We start from the raw sequence: 6,101 nt of genomic DNA on the forward strand, positions 1-6,101 counted from the left end.
TTCTGAAACATCCAAAGGTAAGTCTTCTAACTCTACACCAGCACCCGCTACACAACCTAAAATTGTTATATCTCCTCCTTTTCCTGTAGCATTAAAAAAGGCCAAACTGGATGCGCAATTCGGTAAGTTTCTTGATATATTTAAAAAATTGCATATTGATATTCCTTTTGTCGATGCTTTGATGGAAATGCCGAGTTACGCTAAATTTTTTAAAGACATCTTAGCAAACAAGAGAAAGTTGGAGGATCACATGACGGTGAATCTTACTGAAAATTGCTCTGCTTTGGTGCAAAACAAGATCCCACCGAAACTTAAGGATCCAGGGAGTTTTTCTATTCCTTGCATGATTGGAGATGTTGTTTTTCATAAAGCGTTATGTGATCTTGGTGCAAGTATTAACCTGATGCCTTTTTCTGTGTTTAGGAAACTTGGATTGGGAGAACCTAAGCCAACGAGGATGTCTTTACAACTAGCTGACAGATCTGTCGAGTACCCACGCGGAGTGATTGAAGATGTGCTAGTGAAAGTGGACAAATTTATTTTCCCCGCGGACTTCGTGGTGCTCGACATGGAGAAGGATATGGAGATGCCCTTGATTTTGGGGAGACCGTTCCTTGCGACTGGCAAGGCCCTGATTGATATTCAAGAAGGGAAGTTGAGATTGAGAGTGGGCGACGAAGAGATTACTTTTGATGTTTTTAATGCATTTAAGCACGCACTACAATCTGATAGTTGTTATAGAATTGATGCTTTTGTGTCTAACTATGTGCAGGATGCTCTTAGGGACCCTTTGGAGGCCTCTCTCACTACTGAACAGAGAGAAGATGACTTGGACGAAGAGAAAGCCGAAATAGTGGCATACCTCAATGCCAACCAACCATGGAAGAGGCAAATAAGGATGAGATTAGAGGACTTGGGAGATCGAAGAGACTTGATCCCACAGAAGTCAAGCCTGGAGGAGCCACCGACGCTTGAGCTAAAACCATTGCCTCCACACCTAAAGTGCATATACCTAGGTGAGCATAACACTTTACATGTCATAATTTCTGCTGCTTTGACAGATGTGATAGAGGACAAACTGTTGGAAGTTTTGAAAGCACACAAGAGTGCTTTTGCATGGAAGGTGGCGGATATCAAATGAATCAATCCATCAGTCTGCATGCACAAGATCTTGATGGAAGATAAGTACTCACCTCTTGTGCAACCTCAAAGAAGATTAAATCCAAAGATGCAAGAGGTAGTAAAAGCAGAAACTATCAAACTCCTTGATGCAGGTATTATCTATCCTATATATGATAGTGCATGGGTAAGTCCTGTTCAATGTGTGCCGAAAAAAAGTGGGATTACTGTGATCAAAAATGAACAAAATGAATTAATACCCACTAGGACAATTACGGGATGGCGTGTGTGCATTGATTATAGGAAATTAAATGATGCCACCCGTAAAGATCACTTTCCACTGCCCTTCATTGATCAAATGCTTGAGAGGTTAGCGGGTCATGAGTTTTATTGTTTTTGGATGGGTATTCAGGGTATAACCAAATTATGATTGCGCCTGAGGACCAAGAGAAAACCACTTTCACTTGTCCTTATGGCACTTTTGCTTTTAGACGGATGCCATTTGGTTTGTGTAATGCCCCTGCCACTTTTCAACAATGCATGACCGCTATATTTCATGACATGATAGAAACCTTTCTTGAAATTTTTATGGATGACTTCTCGATTTTTGGCTCTTCTTTTGATGACTGTTTGCAGAATTTGAAGGTGGTATTGATGAGATGTGAGGAGACGAATCTGGTGCTGAATTGGGAAAAATGTCATTTTATGGTACAAGAAGTAATAGTATTGGGGCACAAGATATCAGGGCATGGAATGGAGGTGGATAAGGAAAAAGTTGAAGTTATCAAGAACTTACCACCTCCGGCATCCATTAAGGGAGTTAGAAGTTTTCTAGGCCATGCCGGTTTTTATCGACGTTTTGTCAAAAATTTTTCTAAAATTGCTAAACCTCTATCTTCCTTACTTATGAAAGATGTGCCCTTTGATTTCAATACCGATTGTTTACAGGCATACGAGAATTTGAAGGAGCGCTTGGTGACGGCTCCTGTCTTGGTGGCACCAGATTGGGATCTATCCTTCGAGGTCATGTGCGATGCCAGTGATACTGCGGTGGGAGCTGTGCTTGGACAGCGGAAAAACAAGGTATTTCATACAATTTACTACTGCAAGTAAGACCTTAGATGAGGGCTCAATTGAATTATGCGACAACTGAAAAGAATTACTTGCAGTAGTATTTGCGCTTGACAAATTTCATGCATATCTTGTTTTGTCCAAAGTCATTATTTACACAGATCACTCGGCACTGAAATATTTACTCGGTAAAAAAGATGCAAAGCCACGCCTACTTCGATGGATCTTATTGTTGCAAGAATTTGATTTAGGAAATAAAAGATAAGAAAGGTGTTGAGAATGTGGTGGCGGATCATTTGTCTAGACTGGAACTTGTTAGTAATGACTGTGTAGATCAGGCTATTAATGATTGGTTTCCTGACGAGCAATTGTTTGAGATGAAACATTGTCTGTGGTATGCAAATTTCGCTAACTTTCTTGTCACAGGCACACCACCACCAAATCTATCATTTCACCAACGAAAGAAATTCTTCTCTGACGTGAAATATTATTTTTGGGAGGAGCCGTTTTTGTTTAAGATTTGTGCAGATTCTATGATAAGAAGATGTGTTGCAGAGGAGGAGTTTGGGCAAATTCTCAATCATTGCCATGACCGTGAGCGGACAGGTGAACGACGTCTCCTTCAACTGGATCAGTTGGAGGAGTTCCGGAATCTGGCATATCATCTTGCACTGTCATACAAAGAAAAGACAAAGAAAGCTCATGATAGACGGATCATCGAAAGAGAATTCAAATAAGGTGAAAACGTCCTGCTCTACAACTCCCGGTTGCGACTTTTTCCCGGAAAATTGAAGTCGCGATGGTCTGGACCATTCGTGATTTCTAAAGTTTACCCATCGGGAGCTGTAGAATTGCACGACGGAAAGGATGGGACATTTACGGTCAATGCCCAGCGACTGAAGCACTACATGGGTGGCACAATTGAGCCGCAACTTGGAATCACCCGGTTCCAAGACAATCCGAACTGAAACTGACCTGACAGTCCAGCTCTCGACTATAAATTGAGAACTACCTCTCGTTCCCTTTTCTTGCATTTCATTCGATTTTTAGTTTGTGCTCTTATTATTTTATTAAAAAAAAAAGGGGAAAGCCGTGAAGCTTCCGCCCGGGCGAACATTTACATACGCCCGGGCGTGTTCTTTTTCACCCTAATTTTAAAAAAAATGCCGTGAAGCTTCCGCCCGAGCGGACATTTACATTCTCCAGGGCGCGTCCCTTTTCAAAATTTTTTAAAAAAAGCCGTGAGTTATCCGCCCGGGCGGACATTTATTCTCGCCCGGGCGGATTGCGCAGATTCTTAAATCTGCAACTTTTTTTTCTTCCCCCATTCGTACCCTAGCCGCCCCCCCCCCCCTCGATTTTTCGCCCCTACTCTCTCAATCTCGCTCAAATCTCTTGTCTGTGTCAATTTTAGGTACAAATCGTGGGTCTCCATCCGCACCAATCATCAAGAAGTGATTTTTCCGGTCAAAAATTGAACTTTCCGGCCACCTCTACAAACTCCGGCCACCGCTGCGTCATTCCGGCCACCTCCTCTGAGTTCCGACGAGCATTCTCTCGGCGACACACCCTCCTACTCCGGGCCTATTGTTCTTCAGAAATCGTCAACAACGATGGCACCTAAAAAGGCTAGGGTAAGTCACGGTGCTTCTTCTTCGTCATCTCATACTTCCCAATTATTTGTGAATACTGCGGCTAGGGAACTATATGAGCATGCGAAAATACATCGTGCTCCGATTCGGGAGCGAGGTTTCCAGCTTGAGGAGAATATTCTTATTATCAGACAAACTGCGAGTAGAGGATGGGGTAAATTTTTTTCGCAACCGCAAGCCGCAAGTGGCACCAGTGGTGCGAGAATTTTACGCCAATGCGGCTGAGCGGAGTGACAGCAAGGCGTTTGTGAGAGGAAAATTGGTGGATTTTAGTTCAACAGAAATTAATAGGTGCTTGAGACACCGGCGGTGGACGATTCGTTGTATACGGCATGGGCGGCAGAACCTGATTTAGAGTTGATGATGCGCCGCATCTGCTATCCGAGGTCTCCGTGGAAGACACCTGGATCGCACACCTGTTTCGCTGAAAAATATCTGCTAGTCCCGGCTGCAATGTGGTATGCTTTTCTGACCACACGATTGATGTCAGTCGGGCACACGAGTGACGTCCAGAGGGAAAGGGCATTGTTGATATATGCACTGATCACACATTTGCCTCTCAACGCTGGGAAAAATCATTCATTCACAGATCCAATTGAGCATCCATAATCCAAATGTGGCGTTATTCTTTCCTCATATTATCATCGAACTATGTGCGAGCGCTGGGGTGGTTTTTCAGGACGACGATGAGTGGCTGCCACCGACCAAGGCCCTCGATGACGCCAGCTGGCTACAGAAGACCGCAGTACGGCGGAAGGCGTTCCCTCAGTTTGGTCCCTATCTGGGACAGTTTGACTTTTGATCCACTGCCAGAGCAGCCTCCACCACCGGCCTCAGCGACCTAGACGTCGCCTTCTGCATGAGAGGATGGATGAATTTGCTGCATTTGCTGATCATCAGCTCCAGTGGCAGGCTGTGAGTCAGACTTATCAGACCGCCACTGACGCCATGCTTCGCCTATCCCTGAGCCACAGCGGTGTCGACCCAGCCCTTCTCCCACCACCCATGCCAGCTTTCCCGCCGCCGTTCCATTTTAATTACGCCGATACGCCAGAGCCGGACGCTGGCATCGTTCCCTCGGAGGCGCACGAGGAGGAGGATCAGTGAGAGGGGAGTCACTTCTATCCCTTCTTTTCTTTATCGCATTTCGTTTCGTTCAGTTTATTTATTTTCGTTTATTTCTATTTCTGTTGCATGTTTAGGTCATTTTGCATCTGTTTTGTTATGCACTATATGTCTCTGTTCTATCGTCTGTTGCATTGGGGACAATGCTCCACTTTAGTATTGGGAAGTGGATGGGTGTTGTGTCGTCTTTGTCGTGTTGGTGCTTTGGTCGTATTGTTCGTTGGCATGTAGTTTTAGTTGTTTTGCATATGTTTGTGTGTCAGCCGACAGTGTTTGGAGTAGTACATTGTTAGCCAAGGATTAGGAAGTGATGAGACATGCCCTGTCTGTCGTGTATGCGCACACCTTTAGCACATACTATGGTAAAGACATAAAGTTTTATTTAAAACATTGAACTCTCTTTACACAAATGTTAGAACTAGAAGCATGCATGATAAGATGATGAAAATTTAAAAACTAAAGTGGGGAACGAAGATGTTTGAAGGTGTAAATTGAGCTTGACGACATTCTCTTGAATCGAGGTATCTATCAGCATCGTAAAAAAAAAGATGGAGATGTAAGGTGTGGGGGGGCCGAATAAAGGAATGAAATCATATTCCTGGCTAAAGTTGGAGATGTAAGGTGTTGAGAAGCCGAATAAAGGAATGAAATCCTATTCCTGGCTAAAAAATGCAAAACACATTGATATGAATCTGAAATGAAAAGTTCTAATATAGTCCTTTCATTACTGTATTCTTATTCAGAAAAAAAAAAGAAAAAAAAATTAGTTGCTGATGGATACTGAGTGCAAAGGAATAAAGGAAAGTGATATTTACACTAACAGACTGATTTAAATCTCTGACAATGGTTGAGAATGGATCCCTCTATCATTTGTGATGCTAGGACTATCAACACACACACACGTTCAGGCTTTATTTGAAACGATGTCTAGACCAAGGGAAGTGCGAAGAATTGTGCTTTTGTGTTGATTGACAAGGGAATATGTTGAGTTTCGCTGAGGCTGGTTGATTACTATGAATTCACTGTCGAGCTAATTTATGTCATGTTCCATTCTATCTTGTCACCTATTTTGCTCGAGGGCGAGCAAAAGGTTAGTATTGGGGGGTTGATATAGGTGGATTTTACTTGTTTTTT

The sequence above is a fragment of the Primulina tabacum genome, chromosome 2, assembly GCF_025594145.1.
Source record: "Primulina tabacum isolate GXHZ01 chromosome 2, ASM2559414v2, whole genome shotgun sequence".
In the NCBI taxonomy this organism is placed as follows: Eukaryota; Viridiplantae; Streptophyta; class Magnoliopsida; order Lamiales; family Gesneriaceae; genus Primulina; species Primulina tabacum.